The following is an 18,727-nucleotide window of genomic DNA, read 5'->3' on the forward strand; positions in this document are numbered from 1 at the left end:
CCAAAACTACGCCAGAACGAGCTCAATACCTTCCCAAATCAACTTAAGGTTGGAGATAAAGTTTTATTAGATGCCTCAGATCCCCACATTGTCACTACCAAACCGAATGAAGAAGTCTCTTTTACGGTACTTAGCATTTTCCCATTCGGTACAGTCGAGGTAAGTCATCCCAAGTTCGGCACTTTTAAGGTAAACAACACCTTTCTAAAACCTTATTTTGATGAGAATGATAGCAGGAATGAGGAGTATAAACTCCTCGAACCACCATGACCATTCAATGGAGAGGTAAGTCGAGCTTAGACTATAAGCGCTTCTCAAGAGGCAACCCAGCACTAACAATATTACTTTCTTTAAATTTTAGTTTATAAATCTAACATACTAACCAAATCATTGAGCACAGGCTTTTAGAACCACACGGCCAGGCATACGGGCGTGTAGTAGGCTGTGTACATACCACGGGATGCAACACGGCCGTGCAATACGGTCGTGTGAAAACAGGGAAAAAAAATTCCCCAACAAGGGATGCGATAAGTAGCCACGGCCGTGCGACATGGCCGTGGGTGAAACTGCCAAAATAACACGGGCATGCAACACGCCCGTGTTTTGAAAACATGGTTAAACCTGTCAATTTAACACGGGCGTGCGCCTTCCTACAGGGGCGTGGGAGAAGCAAAGGAGACCGACATGGCCGTGTACACCAATGCACCTAATTTCAAAAAATACGAAACGCATGGGCTGAGCTTAGATCACACGGGTGTGCCCCACGGCCGTGTACCCCAATTTCTCTATAAAAACCTATTATTTATTTTATTTTATTTTTATCTCTATATTTTGAAATTATTATTTTTTATTTTATTTTATTTCCTTTTAATACTATTGCATCCTAAGTTTTTACAATTTCTATTCTTCGGCTATTTCATTACGAGTAATTATGCTTCAGTATACTTCTTAAAGAATTCTTGATTTGCTCACAGTTATAAAGAGCTCCAAAGCTCACTATTACTCAGGAACTTGAAACTCCACTGGGAAAGGTTCTCCACGACTGTCATGTCCTGCTCGACCACGACCATAGCTACCACCAGATATAATATTCTTTTGGCGCAGGACTTATGGACTAATGAACCTTTACCACCGCTGGAGTATCCTCCTCCACCCTCACGCCGATTATTCTCCAAAACTCCAGTTCAAGGAAATTCATTCATCACTCAGGAAGTTTCACTTCTCTCCTTATCTTATATTTATATTCTTTTCTATACATCTATTTTTGTACATTGAGGGTAATATACATCTTAAGTGTGGGGGGGTATTCATTTCACTATCAGAAAAATCTCTGAATGATTGCCTTGTTCTCTTGAAAAGCTCTCATATCATGTTTAGGATAAATTTTGATTGATTTATGACTTTTATTGATATATCTTGAATTAAAACATAGGCATTTATGCATTGATTGTTTAAACTTTAAGACATTAGGGAATCAACCATGATAAGTTGATTTTTTAAGAATTAAAAACTTTTAGGTTGTTTCCCTAAGTTTAGGTATTATCTTGAGTTGGAATTCACAAGTTTAAACATCAAAAAGCCATAATTTTTGTGAGATCTTGAGCCTTTAGAGCATCTATTATTTCTTTCATGCTCACTTTCATTATGAGTGCGTCAGTATTGAATTGTTATTCTAGAACTTGCTTGATTATGCATGTCAAGACCACACCATTTGATTTGATATGTCAAAATAATAAAGGCACTTAGGTTTAACCCACTTACTCCATAAAAGCCTACCTTCACAGTTAACCCTTAGTGAACCCCCTTGAGCCTAACAACCCATTCATTATTTATCCTCGATATTAACCCATAACTCATTATTGTTGAAACTCCCTAAATTAATTTGATCCCTATTTTTGTCGATATTTGAGTTGGAATAATTGCTTAGCTATGTTTTATTCTATTTTGTGATTATGTGTTCTAAAAAAAACATGTATACATATTAGTAGTAGTGATCTTCTGAGTTAAAGAAGTTAAATTCCATATTCTGAAAAAAAGCTCTGTTGTAGGTAATTGATGACTAGTCATTTTTCTAGTTAGGCAATTTTTCAATTCAATCTCAATTCTAACCCTTTCTTTCAGCTTGTGACCACACCCTCTAACCAAAGCCACGTTACAACCCTCTAAAGACCTTTTGATTGATGTTTCATCTCAATTTATAGTGGTGGAGATTTGACTTTCATGCAAGCCTATGGTAATGACTCTTCATTATTGACTATTGAGTGCTTCATTTATTGTCCTTAAACACCTCGAGGGATTTGACTGAATCTTTAGTGAGGATGTGAAACTCTGTGATATTTTGAATTAAAGGTAATTACTTAGACAATGGGAGACACTTACGTTTTCATGTTCTTTCAGTTGAATTTTCAATGTATGACTACCTATGGATTATTTTGAGATATTATCGATAGAAATTATAAGTTGAGAAGAATTTATTTTGATTATGAGTTGAGGATTTTTCTTGAGGACAAGCAAATGCTTAAGTGTGGGGGTATTTGATAAACCGTAATTTATACATATTTTTACTCCATGCTTAATACATTTTATGGATGATTTTTCCTTAGAATTGGTGAATTCGATGCTCCTAATGCCTTATTTTCATGTTTTATACTTAGATGAGCATAGGAGAGCGAAAGGAACGAGAAACAGGCCAAAAACGGAGAAAATGGGCCAACGTACGAAATCAACACAGCCTGGACCTCCTCACACGGGCAAACCACACGGCCGTGTCAATTTGGTAGAATCGAAGCACGACTCACACGGGTGGACCACACGCCCGTGTCTATTTAACAGGCTTGACCACGGCCTGAAGTAATCACACACGAGCGTGTCCCTGCCGAGCCCAAGTTTAGTCCAATTCGGAAAAGGTCAATTTTGAGGGTTCTTAGGCATTCCAAAGCCTATAAATACACCCTAAATGAGGAGGAAAAAGGAGGCACAGAGAGGGAAGCAGGGAACTGCTCAAGGAAAGTCGATTGATCCATCTCAGAAGCCAGATTCATCATTAAGACTGAAGATCTCCCCTCAATTTCCCTTCAGGAGTTTTGGATTTTTCTTTATGTTTTGTAATCATTATTCTTCTGAGATGTTTACCTTTTTAGTTATGAACTAAAACCCCTAAATACCTAAGGGGAATGAAACCTAAGACACATCTTGTTATTGTTATCTGAATTGTATGATAAATATTTGACTTGTTCTTAATTATGTGTTCTTAGTTCTTGTTTTGATATTCCAGGATATTGATTCAAGTTAAGCTCTTATTCAGAGAAGGAATAGACGCTGTCTAAGAGTACATTTGTCATAATTAAGCAGAGTTGATTGCACGCCTAGAGATAGGGTGACAAGATTTTGCCGGATTAGGGTGAAACCTAATAAGGGGATCCATAAATCGAGTTAATGCAACCCTAGGGAGTTAATTAGAAAGAGATTTCAATTATTCAACCTAGGGTTAGACGTTGTTAGTCTCGAGAGGGATAATAATATAACTTAGGGATTTCTACGGATCAAGTCAAATGAATAAATCGTCTAATTCAGAGTCAAATAACAAGTAAAGTCTGGGTGGATTTTTCCTTAGGTATTGTCTTAATTCAATCGTTTTTCCAAAAGTAATTCCTCAATTCTATTTTCAATGAATTCTTAGTTTAGTTAATTAGTTAGTTAAAAACAAACCCCATTACTCTTAGGCTAGATAATAAAAAGACAGTCATTACTAGTACTTTTAATTCCTTTAGGTTTGATAATCCGGTCTTGCTAAAGCTATACTACTATTCGATAGGTACACTTGCCTTCATTGTGATAATAGTTAGTTTTAAGAACGATTAATTATAAATATTTAAAACCTGTCACGAAAATCACGATCAGTATACATAGACCAAAATATTCATACCACATCTAAGGTCTTTAATCAACTTCAATGCTCAAAAACACATACCATATTTACATCCCATCCATGGCACATAGCATGATAATCGAATATGAGCTCAAACCATAATCTAAAAAAAGCCAAACTCAAACATAACACTTAAGCCATTTTCACGTGGCTAGATTACACACAACCAAAATCCAATATTTCAAAACGAAATCCAACCTATACATGCCATAATTCGAGTACAACTATTTAAATGCCAAAATAGTGGATAGTATGATAAACTTTGCTAACGATCCCCGGCTCGTAACTTGATCCAAAATCTATAAAACATAAATACACATATACACAAAGTAAGCTAACTTAGCTTAGTAAGTTATAAGTAATTTAAACAAATTAATAATCTTTTAAATCTCGTACTTAAACCTATCACAAGACCGAATACACTACCCATAATTATATACATTTTCAATAGCATCACATAACATTTTTATCACATAACTTTCAGTCAATTTATCTTCATTTCAAATAAGTAAACCACATTCACATACCTGATCACTTTAGCTTATTTAACACCTTTGATTACTTTTACCATTGCTCAAATAAAATTTACTAGGCATAAAGCCTAGTATAATACACCAGCACAGAACCTGCTAGGCAATAGGTCTGACATAATACACCGGCATAAAGCCTGCTAGGCAATAAAGCCCGATATAATACACCAGCATAAAGCCTGCTATTCAATAAAGCCCGATATAATACACCAGCATAAAGCCTGCTAGGCAATGAAGCCCAATATAATACACTAGCATAAAGCCTGCTAGGCAATAAAGCCAGAGTATCACTGATACAAAGTCAATCTTACACATAATTAATATTTCATAAATCCTAATCATTACTTAAGGTTTAATCGAAACTTTTCGTACATCATATCTCAATTGAATCGAACTTATTCCCCAATTTCATAAACATTTATACATTCGGCTATAATTAATAGAAATTCACACAATTAAATTCAGCATATAAAGATCATATACATTCAAATTTAACGACGTTTATTGCTTATAGACTTACCTCGGTTATCGACGAACCATGTAAATCGACTATTCGACTATTTTTGTTTTTCCCTGCTCCAAGTTTGATTTCTTTTGTTCTTGATCTATATAATTTCAAATTAATCTCATTCAAACACCATTTCATTCAATTTGATCCAACAACACATAAATGGGCAAATTACCATTTTAACCCTGATTTTTCATATATTTATAATTTAGTCCTAATTGCATAAAACACAAAATACACAAAATCTTCATGTAACATGCTTAGGCCGAATATTCCTCTAGTACATACAAATACACACATTTAATTTATTTCACATTTTAGTCTTTCAAATTATTATTTTTGCAATTTAGCCCTAATTACTCAAATTCATCAAAAATTCCAATACAAAACATATTAATCCAAAACTTATATTTCATAATTCATCATCAAACATCATAAAATAAAAAAAATCATCATTGGAATAATTCAAAATATTCATCAAAATCAAAAATTCTAGCATGGATCGAATAGTGTTCGAAGCAACGATATCAAAAACGTAAAAATTATCAAAAACCGAACAAAAACTTACCTTGAATCAAGCTTACAAAGTGTCGAATGCTTGAAACTTTCTTAAGCTTTATTTTCTTTAAGTTTCGATCAATAATGAACTAAAATGCATGGCTATTTTATGATTGTTTTATTTAATTTCATTATAAAATGCTAATTACTATTTTAACCTTTAAAATTTAATTAGCAAACCTTATAAAACATCTAAAACCGTCCACTCATATAACCAATGGCCTATTTACAACATAAGTACTTCCATTTAAAAAGACAACAACAATTCGGCCTTTACACATTAAACTATTAAGTTTTGATTTTACGCGATTAAGCCCGTTTATTAAATCGAACACTCAAACGACAAAAAATAAATTACGAAAATTTCACGAATATAAATTCACAAAAAATAAACACATAAAATAATTTTTAAATATTTTTCTGATTCGGATTTGTGGTCCCGAAACCATCGTTCCGATTAGGGTCTAAATAGGGATGTTACAACACAAGCCCGTGTCTCTACCCGTGTAAATAAAAATAGGCTATTTGTAAAGCCCTTTTGCCACCCTAAAAACACAAGCATTCATAAGCATAGATAATCACATTTTTACAACTCAATAGGCAGCCAAGATAACCATTTCAATACACATTATTACCAATTGAACTTGTTATTCAATTACTTATTTAATACCAAGCATAATCCATTCATTTAGCAAATACATATCAATACCTCATTTGCATATTTTCATTCAAACATTACCTTACCAAAACATACCATAATTGAACACTTAATTCAACCAAAACATGGTACCAAAATAAGCCAAATCACATGGCTTAACACATATACAAAATATAACAAAACCATGATATCAAGTAACATAACTAACACCATTTAAACTAGCCTATACATGCCATGTTTACATATCCACGAGTTCAAAAGTACCAATTGAAAATTGGATAGTGTGATGTGCAACTCCGACTTGTCTAAAACGAGCGAGCTATCAAGCCTCTATAAAACATGGAAAAAGAAACAGAGTAAGCTTTATAGCTTAGTAAGCCCGTATAATGCAGAATTAAACTTACCATTTATACATAATCAAAGCAACATTAAAATACCAACAATTCAATTAACCAACACCTAATCACAAGTATCCATCACATCTTAGTCATTTGGAAAATACATAAAACCATCCATTAATACAATACTTTGCATCAATCCAAAATTCACATATCATATATATAGCATTAGTAACATTTATAACCCGTAACTTATCCGTATAAACAGGATTTAAGCCCATTGAATCTATTAGAACTTCAAAGGATACTCGAGTGAACAATGTCAGTAATCCGTCAATTCATTTCATATATGCTCTTTCGAGCCATGATCGGTAAGCTCCTCCTGAGCTGCTGAACAGTAAGCTCTAATGAGCTGAAACGGTAAGCTCTATCAAGCTGAACAGTAAGCTCATACGAGCTAAAACGATAAGCTCCACTGAGCTGAAAACAGTAAGCTCTTACGAGCTGATATATCGGTAAGCTCTTATGAGTTGTGGTGAGTTAGCAACAAATCCAGGAGCTCGACCAAAATGGTAACCTCAATAACATGTCACTCGTATCCAACGAATTCATACGGTTCAAACAGGGATCAGTAACAAATACATTATATCAATAAGGCATTTATACTTCAAATATTTCCATTATACACATTTATTTCAATAATTACAAGTATATAAAAGTTTGATTCTGATTATACAAACTTACCTTGTAACCTTGGATAAAACTATCGGCTATTCGTCCACTTTTCGTTTTCCCCAATCCAGTTCTGGTATTTACTTATCTTAATCTATATGATATCAAATTAACTCATTCAAACTTTTATTCAACTCAATTTAGCCTAAAACATTCATTTTGGCTAAATTACAAATTTACCCTAGACTTTTGACTACTTTGCAATTTAGTCCTTAACACATAAAAATGCAAAATTACACAACCAGGCCATAACCCATTATAGCCGAATTTCCTATATACTACTAGCAGCCCAAATCTTTCATTATTTCACACTTTTAACTACCACATTTTACATTTTCACAATTTAATCCTTATTTGATATTTTTATCCAAAATCACTTTATAAAACTTGTAAAACTATCATCAAGCTTCCATAATCTATCATTAACATCAAATAACTCAAGTATTCAACCACGGCATCATTTAAAATCTATAACAATTTCAAAAATGAAGGTACGAGCTAGCTAGATTAAGCTGCAACGAGCTCAAAAATGTAGAAATCATTAAAAACCGAGCTAAAACCGTACCTTAATTTAGCTAAGAATGTGCCGAACCCATGGAAGCTTCAAACCCTTATTTTTTTTCTCAATTTTGGCAATGAAGATGAAGGATTAGCTAAATTTTTGTTTAGTTTTATTTTATTAAACATAATTAACTAAATTACACATTTAACCTTATTATAAAACCTTAACATATCATGTAATTCATGGACATAAATGTCCACTAACCTTAATCATGGTCAAATTTTAGTATAAGGACTTTTACTTTAATGATCCATAGCTATTTAATACATTTAAATAATAGAACTCAAATTTTACTCGTTACGCGATTTAGTCCTTTTTACCGAATTAACATTTAAACAGTAAAATTTCTTAACGAAAATTTCATATAATTAATCTATCATGTTGTAAACCTTATTAAAATAATAAAATAAATATTTTAACTTTGTATTTGTGGTCTCAAAACCACTGTTTTAATTTGACCTAAAAACGGGCTATTACAACTCTCCCCCCTTAGGGATTTTTGTCCCCGAAAATCTTACCGGTGAAAAAGTTAGGGTACTATTTTTGCATAGCTTCTTCGAGTTCCCACGCAGCTTCCTCTATCCCGTGCTTAAGCCAAAGAATCTTTACCAAGGCTATGCACTTATTTCTCAATTCTTTGATTTCAAGAGTGAAAATCTTGATTGGTTCTTCATTATACGACATATCGGGTTGAATTTCAACATCTAACAGAGAGATCACATGTGACGGATCGAATATGTAACGACATAGCATAGAAACATGGAAAACATTATGAATCTCTTCAAGTTCTGACGGTAACAACAATCAATATGCTACAGGCCATATTCTTTCAATGATCTTATAGGGCCCGATGAATTGCGGACTTAACTTTCCTTTACGACAGAATCGAAGAACCATTTTCCACGATGACACTTTTAGAAATACTCGGACTCTGACTTGAAACTCAATTTCTCTACGTTTCAAATCTGCGTATGATTTCTATTGATCTGAAGCTGCTTTTAAACTGTCACGAATTGTTTTCACTTTTTCTTCAGTTTCTCTAATCAGTTCAACCCCGTGAATCTTTTTCTCACTCAATTCAGTCCAGTATAGCGGAGTTCGACATTTTTGGCCATATAAAGCTTCGTACGGTGTCATTTTATACTTGTTTGGAAACTGTTGTTATACGCAAATTCAATCAACGGTAAATATTTTTCCCAACTGCCTTCAAATTCTAGAATACAACATCTCAACATATCTTCGAGAATCTGAATAAATCTCTCAGTCTGACCATCAATCTGAGGATGAAAAGCAGTACTAAAATTCAACTTTGTTCCCAGAGCCTCTTACAGTTTCTTCCAGAATCGCGATGTAAATCTCGGATTCCTATCAGAAATAATGGATAATGGCTCTCCATGTAGTCGAACAATCTCAAAATGTACAATTTAGCTAGTCTATCAAGTGAATAATCTGTACATACCGATATGAAATGAGCAGATTTCGTGAGTCGATCAACGACAACCGAGATAGAATCTTTCTTTTTTGGAGTTTGAGGCAATCCCAACACAAAATCCATTGAAACTTTATCCCATTTCCACTCGAGAATCATTACAGGCTGTAGTAAACTCGATGGTAGTTGATGTTTAGCTTTTAGCTATTGAAAAATCAGACATTCCAATGCAAAGTCTGATATATCTCGTTTCATATTTGACAACCAGTACAGCTGTTTCAGATCATTATACATCTTAGTACTACCCGGATGAACAGAAAAACGACTACTTTGTGCTTCACGCAGAATTTTTTGAATAAGCTTTGCATTTTTCTGTACACAAATTCTATTTCGTAACATTAATTCTATTTCAAAACATTAAACGGTCATTAGTTCCAATATAAAATTCTGAATCAGAATTAGACTCACATTGAATTCGTTTAGCTTGTAACTCACTGTCATCTTTCTAAGCTTTACAAATTTGTTGAAGAAATACCGGTTTAGCTTTTAACTCAGCTAATATAGACCCATCATTACAAATCATCAACTGGGTATTCATCACCTGTAATGCAAACAAAGATTTTCAGCTCAGAGCATCTGTAACAACATTAGCTTTTCCCGGGTGATAATTGACCACAAAGTCATAATCTTTCAATAACTCAAGCCATCTTCGTTGTCCTAGATCCAAATATTTTTGTGTCATCAGATATTTCAAGCGATCCGTATAAATGGGGCATTTTCCACTATATAAGTAGTGTCGCCAAATCTTCAATGTGAACACAATTGCAACCAACTCTAAATCTGCGTCAGATAGTTCTTTTCGTGCAGTTTCAACTATCGAGAAGCATAAGCTATAACCTTTCCTTCTTACATTAGAACACATCCCAGACCATTTAATGATGCATCGCTATAAATCACAAATTCTTTTCCCGATTCCAGTTGAGCCAAAACTGGTGCTTCTGTTAACAATGCTTTCAACTGTTCAAAATTCTGTTGACATTGTTCTGACCATTCAAACTTCACATCTTTTTGTAGCAGTGTGCCATTGGTATCGCAATCATTGAGAATCCTTTCACGAATCTTCGGTAATAGCTCGCTAAGCCTAGAAAACTACGAACTTCAAATACATTTCTAGGAGGTTTCCAATCAATAACAGCAGAAATCTTGCTCGGATCAACTCTAATATTGTCAACTGAAACAATATGCCCCAAAAATCTAACCTCTTTAAGCCAGAACTCATATTTACAAAACTTTGTGAATAACTGTTTATCGTGTAGAATTTGTAACACAATTCTCAAATGTTCAGTATGCTCAAATTCATCTCGTGAATAGATTAGAATATCGTCAATGAATACAACAACAAATCTATCTAAATATGGTCTTAATATCCGAGTCATCAAATCCATAAAAATCGCAGGAGCATTAGTTAAGCCGAAAGGCATAACAAGGAATTCATAATATCCATACCTTGTTCTGAACGCGATTTTCGGTAACAGAACGGATATGCAGTTTAGAAATACAGAATCCTACCTTTATCCTCTAAACACTAACTCCGACCATCCCATCACACCATGTGGTATAAAAAACACTTACCCATCCCTATACACCATATGGTGCCATTACGACACATGTCAGATGATGTGCAACGAAGCTATCAGAATATAGGCGATGATCGCCATATAGAACACTTCCTCCACATATATAAATCCCACCCCAATTAGATATATATATAATTAGAGTTATCATGCTCATATACTCATAAAAGATATCAAATATATATATACCTCAGACTAATCAGACATGCATAACAGTATTATATTCAGAATAGAATATTAGACTAACAGATCACATAATTTTAGGGTTTCGTTAGCCTTTACCAACCCTACGGTAGGCCCACAGTCGATCAAAACGAATCGTGCGACCCTAGGGAAAATTTTAGAATTTTGGGCCCACATACCCGATGGGCCCATACGCCCGTGTGGCCCATATGGCCACTCACACCACCACACGGTCGTGTCTTCTGCATGGCTATGCCCTCATCGACCACACGACCGTGTCTCGCAAACAACTAACCACACGACCAGGCACACGCCCGTGTGGCACCGATAGACTGGTTTTTTGAATTTTGTCGAAACTTGATTTTCTACGTTTTGGGAACACACCTGGTACGGCTTCGACGCGAAAACACTCCCAAGCAAACAACACCTAAAATCGACATAGCATAGCCCCAAAATCAATTCAAAACCTCAATTTAACCAAAACAACGAAACTGACAATAGTTTAAAACAAGTGCCCAACACTCACTCTATTACTCAAAACAAGTGTCGTTATTCATAATTTGCTGCTGCCAAAAACATAAAAGAAATCAACTAATGAAACAGGCAACCACGCAAAAATACGGCATTAAAAGAAATTTCTCCAACTCACAAAGCCCTACTACCGCCACTTACCAAAACGTACGAAAGCAGGGAATTGAAAAATCGAAGCTGATTAACAGGATTTCAGAAGCAAGAAAAAAGAAGGAATTTTTACAGTCACAGAAAAAGAACGTCAAAACTTTGGAGAAAGAGAAAAAATAAAATAAAAAATAAAATATTTAATTTTAATTGGCACTATCCCACTACATCCTCAACCACCCAACCGCCTCAGAATTCTAATTCCACCGAAACTCTATCACAAAATCGAGCAAAAATAATTCCCACGCTCGCGCAGAGATTTGAACACAGGACCTCCAGCACACCAACTCCTTACCATTCGAACCAACCGGCTTATTCTGATATGAATTAAAATACAATTTTGTGTAAACCCCCTCAACAAGGGTAAGGCTTGGATCTAAAATCACCAAAATTTACAAAAGGTGAGACTTGAACCCAAGACCTCTCAAACCCACTTAGAACACTTAACCACTGAAGCAGATACTCATTTATGACAGATATTTACAAAAACAGAAATAAATTATTCAGGGCGTTAAAACTCTACCTCTTAAAATAAATTTCGACCTCAAAATTTACCTAATCAGAATAAACGAGGACACTGCTGACGCATCGAGTCCTCAGGTTCCCATGTAACTTCCTCAATGCTGTGATTCTGCCACAAAACCTTCACTAATAGTATAGACTTCATCCTCAAAACTTTAATATCACGATCCATAATCTAAATCGGCTCCTCCTCAAAAGACAAATCTAGTCTAATCTCAATCTCCTCAACAGAAACAACGTGAGACGGATCAGACTGATACTGCCTCAACATTGATACATGAAATACATCATGGATACGGTCCAACTATGGATGTAGCTCCAACAGATAAATGACTAGCCCTACACGCTTCAGAATCTAATACGGCCCAATGAACCTAAGGCTTAACTTGCCCTTACGATCGAATCTCAGAACTTTCTTCCACGGAGAAACCTTAAGAAAAACGAAGTCACCCACAGAGTACTCAATATCTTCCCTCTTCAGATCTACATAAGACTTTTGTCTATCAAAAGCTGCCTTCAGATGATCCCGAATCAATCTAATCTTGTCTTTGGTCTCCGAAACCAACTTAGGACCCAAAACCCAACGCTCACCCAACTCAGTCCAACATAACAGAGTACAATGCTTACGACCATATAAAGCCTCGTAAAGTGTTATCTGAATGCTAGCCTAGAAACTGTTATTGTAGGCGAACTCAGCTAGCGGCAGATAATCCTTCCAACTACTTCGGAAGTCTATTACATAACTCTGAAGCATATCATTCAGTATCTGAATCACCCTTTCAAATTAACCATCGGTCTAAAGATGCAATGCAGTACTGAAGTTCAATCTCGAACCAAGAGCGTCGTGCAATTTCTTCCAAAACTGAGAAGTGAAGCGAGGATCTCTATTAGAAATTATCAAAACAGGAACCCTATACAGTCTTACGATATTAGAAACATAGAGCTTTGCTAACTTTGGCAGAGAATAGTCCGTCCAAACCAAAATAAAATGAGCGGACTTGGTCAATCGATCCATGATGATCCAAACAGAATCCTTCTTAGTGGGTGTCAAGGTCAACCCACAAATGAAGTCCACCGTCACTCGTTCCAACTTCCATAAGGGAATCTTGACGGGTTGTAACAAACTCGAAGGCAATTGGTACTCAACCTTAACTTGCTGGCAAGTCAGACAACAAGTAACTAATTTTGTAACTTCACGTCTCAAACTCAGCCACCAATACAGCTCAAAAAGATCGCGATACATTTTATTACCACTGGTATGCATAGCATAATGGCTACTATGCGCCTCCCTCAGAACCGGCTGTCTCAAATTAAAATCATTGGCACACAGATCTGACCTAAAAAACACAGAACTCCATCTTTACTCAGCCCAAAATTAGAAGTACTACCATTCTCAATCTGATGAAACTGCAAACCTAGAGATTCATCCCCTAATTGCTTATATCCAATTTGATCAATCCAAGTAGGCTTAACTTGCAATCCAGCTAACAGACTCTCATCATCAAACAGACTAAGGTAAGCGAACATCGCCCTCAAATCAGTCATCGCTCTACGACTGAGAGTATCATCCACTACATTGGCCTTACCAGGATGATACGCTATCGTACAGTCATAATCTTTGAGCAGATCAATCCATCGACGCTGTTTAAGATTCAACTCCTTCTGAGTAAGGAGGTATTTGAGGCTCTTGTGATCAGTGTAGATGATACACCTTTCTCTGTACAAATAATGCCTCCAGATCTTCAACACAAAAACCACAGCAGCCGATTCAAGGTCATGCGCCAGATAATTCCCTTCGTGAGTCTTAAGCTTACAATGCACATAAGCCACAACCTAACCATCCTACATCATTATACATCCTAAACCGATGTACGATACGTCACTATACACCATAAACTATTTATCAAATTCAGATTATATCAGAACAGGAGCCTAAGTCAGAATAGATTTGAGCTTCTCAATGCTTGATTGTTACACATTAGTCCAAACAAAAGGAACACCCTTGTACAGAAGCTCAGTAAAAAAGAGTTGCAATCAAAGAGAACCCCTCGATAAACCGCCGATAATCACCCGCAAGACCCAGAAAACTACGAATCTCAAACATGTTCTTAGGCTATTTCCAATTAAGCACAGCCTTGATCTTTCTCTAATCAACTCGAATCCCCTTATCAGAAACTACGTACCCTAGAAAAGTCACCTCACGTAACTAGAACTCACACTTGCTCAACTTAGCATAGAGCTGTTTCTCACGGAGTATCAGAAGCACTACTCTAATATCTTCATCACGCTCATCCTCGGTCTTAGAGAAAACCAAAATATCATCGATGAAAACTACGATGAACTGATCCAAATATGGCTAAAAGACTCAGTACATCAGATCCATGAATGTAACCGGAGCATTCGTCAGACCAAAAGGAATAACTAGGAACTCATAATGTCTATAACGAGTTTTCAATACAGTCTTATGAACATCCACCTCTTTAACTCTAAGCTGATATATCCAGATCGGTGACCTATCTTCGAAAACATTGAAGCCCCTTGGAATTGATCAAACAAATCATCAATCCTCGGAAGTGGATACTTATTTTTTACAGTTAGTTAATTTAGTTGCCGATAATTAATACACATCCTCATGGTTCCATCATTCTTCTTAACAAACAGAATTGTTGCTCTCCACGGAGACACAATAGGACAGATGAAACCATGATCCAGAAGCTCTTGAAGTTGAGCCTTAAGCTCTATAAGCTCTTCCGGTGCCATACAGTATGGAATGATAGACACTAGAGTTGTACCCAATAAAAGCCCAATACCAAACTCAATTTCTCTATTCAAAAGTAAACCTAGTAATACCTCAAGAAAGACATTTGAAAAATCCTTCAATGTCATGATATACCCTATAGAAGAGTCCCTAAAAATAGAAACACTGACGTAAGTCAAATACGCCTCACACCCTTTCCGATCTAGTTTCTCAGCCACAAGAGTGGAAATCACATTGGACAGATAATCTCAAAGCTCACCGATCACAACCACTTCCTTATCATCCTCAATTCTTAAAATGACCATTTTAGTCATGCAATCCAAACTGACTCAGTGCTCAACCAACCAATCCATACCCAAAATCAAGTCAAACTCCTCAAATGGTAGCTCCATCAGATTTGCTAGAAAAATAGCCTCTCGCACTTCTAACGAAACATTTTTATAAAATTTACTAACCCGAACAGACTGTCCCAATAAACTCAGTACAGTAACCTTACTAGAAGTGCACTCAACAGAAATCCCCATGTTTTCAGAAACAGAACTAGCTACATAGGAGTGTGTAGAACCTATGTCCATCAAAGCAATATAAGGTACATAAAAAATTAAGAACGTACCAGTGATAACATCAGGAACATCTCTATCCTCTTGGCATCGAGCAGCATAGACCAATGCAGGCTGCCTCACCTCAGTTTGCCTAGAACCTCTGCCAGGTGCCCTCTGTCCTCGTTCCAAACCATTACCACCCCTAGTCGGTCCACGACCTCTGAGGCTATACAGAACCCGGTCCTAAAGCTTACATTTGATGTGTCCACTGTGGACACTCCTTAATACAATGCTCCAAAAACCCACACCTCAAACAAGCCCCTATCCTCCTCCAACACTCATCCGAATGGCGCCTACCATAATTTTCACATGGCTGAATCCCAGTAGGAGTAGCAGAAACCCCCACTATAACTGCCTCATCAGGTCTGGCCCATTTCTTAGGCCTGTAAATAGAACTAGAGGACTTCGACTCCCTCTTACTCTTGCCTATCTCTCGGTCCCTATTTTGACGCTCCACGCACTTAACCTCATCGACGATCTTCACCTTATAAACCAGAACCGCAAACTCTCACTCCCTCTGTGGAGCAATCAATATCCTCAAGTTATCCCTCAGACCATTTTCAAAGTGGATGCACTTCTCATACTCAAACGCCACCATGCCTCGAGCGTAGCGGCTCAACCTCAAAAACTCATCCTTATACTCAACCACTAATCTATCACCTTCCGTGAGATTTATGAACTCACACCTACGAGCATCCACATAGCTCACTCCCACATATTTTCCCTAAAAAGTAGTTTTAAAGAAGTCCAGTTCAGATGATCAGACTAAGTACCCTCCTCAAATGATAACCACCACTGATAAGCCTCGTCGCAAAGCAATGAAACTATACCCTTAAGTTTCTGTTTGGGTGTACAGTCTATATTATTCATGATCCTCTCGGTGGCCTCTAACCAATACTCGACCACAGTAGGGGAGACCTAGTGACACCATTAAATAGCTCAACACCATTGGACTAGAGTCACACAATTACCAATCCACGGCCCCTAGATCCAGAATAGGGTCCAGCTACTCTCTCCAATACCCTCAACATGGCTTGGGGCAGTACGTCGTCCCTAGCCGAACAGCTTTGAGACCAAATCTCAGTAGCAGGTGAAACTGGTGTCTCACTCGTGTCTAAATTTGGCATACTGCCTAGAGAGGAAGACTCAGCTCCCCTTACGGCCTCTACCACGGCCACGAATACCATGTCTGCGAGTTTCACGAGTGCTCATTGTATATGTCAAATTTAATCTACATTATGAAATTTTATGCATCAGTTCCAGTATTTATTAGCAGATATTTTATGCGTAAACTATCAGAAGTTAATAAATGTTTTCAGAGGTTTCAGTCTCTAACTATTTCAATACAGTTTTAAAAAGTACTATCTATAGTATTTTCAAAATATTCTATCTAAAGTTTAGAAATACTTACAAGATCAGTGCCGGAGACTCTGTATACCATATTCTTTCTCAAATTAGCCAAATTGTTTAATAGTATATTCTTTTTTAAACACAATTTTGGAACCCAAAATTCACAGCCCAAGTTTTGTAACCTGGTTCTGATACCACTAAATGTAACACCCCAAACCCAACCTAGAAGTGATAACCGAATCCAGAGTTGTCACAAGGTAGGGTTTTGAAAATAGGGTCGTTTCGTCAAGTCATTCAAGATCCATAGTTCATATTCGTTTATAACCATTTTTGGAAGTGTTTTTTAATTCATTTATTTACCAAACCATAATTTACAGCAGAAGTCTTAAAATCGTTATATTTTAGAAATCCAGTTCGTGTTTTCAGAAAGACCTTTATTTTCATAAAAATCATGCTTTCTATCATACATAGCAATGAAATACCAAAAAAAAACAACAGTCTGGAGAGTCGCAAAAATTAGAAACTCTCAAATGAAACCAGAATTATAAATAAAAATGTAATTTACTAAGTAAAATAGTTCTCAAGCAAGTGGTCACCGCTGAGCCTCCATCGCACCGACCCGTTTAAGCCTGTGGATTACCTAAATAGAACAGGCATACAGACGTGAGTTTTTGTAAACTCACTATGTAACACAACAGAAATAGACATGCAATACATACAATAAACTTATACACGTCAGATACAGATTCAGATTCAGACCTAAGCCCTTTATAGATTCAGATAACAGAACGGATATACAGTTCAGAAATACAGAATCCTACCTCCATCCTCTACACACCAACTCCGACCATCCCATCACACCATCTGGGGTTAAAAAATCCACCCATCCCTACACACCATATCGTGCCATTACGACACATGTCAGATAATGTGCAACCAAGCTGCCAAAATATAGGCAATGATCACCATACAAAACACTTCTTCCACATATAAAATCCCACCCCAATTAGATATATATCAAATCAGAGTTATCATCCTCACATGCTTATATATAGATATCAGATATATATATACCCCAAACTAATCAGACATGCATAACAGTATTATATTCAGAACAGAATATCAGACTAACAAATCACATAGTTTTAGGGTTTGGTAGCCCTTACCGACTTTACAGTAGGCCCATAGTCGATCAGAACGACACGTGCGACTCTAGGGAAATTTTTAGAATTTTAGGCCCACATGCCCGTGTGGGCCCACACATCCAGATTGGCCTTGTCCGTGTGGTCCACATGGCCTGGCCCAAAATTCACACGCCCAACTTGGCCTAGCCCATGTACCCACATGACCACACTCAAACCACCACATGGTCGTGTCTTGCGTAAGGCCATGCCCTCATCGACCATACGGTAGTGTCTCGCACATGACCAACCATACGGCCAGGTACACGCCAATGTGGCATCGACAGACTAGGTTTCAGCTTTTGCTGAAACTTGATTTTTCGTGTTTGGGAACACACCTGGTATGATTTCGATGCGAAAACACTCCCGAGCCAAACAGCACCTAAATCGACATAGCAAACCCCCAAAATCAGTTTTAAACCTCAATTTAACCAAAATAATGAAACTGACAATGGTTCAAAACAAGTGCTCAACACTTACTCTACTACTCCGAATGATTTCGACTACGATTCCGCAAGAGGTGAGTCCCGTTCTTCACAATTTACTGCTGCCAAAAACCTAATAGAGATCAACTAA

This window comes from Gossypium hirsutum, chromosome A02, assembly GCF_007990345.1.
Source record: "Gossypium hirsutum isolate 1008001.06 chromosome A02, Gossypium_hirsutum_v2.1, whole genome shotgun sequence".
NCBI classification, from domain to species: Eukaryota; Viridiplantae; Streptophyta; class Magnoliopsida; order Malvales; family Malvaceae; genus Gossypium; species Gossypium hirsutum.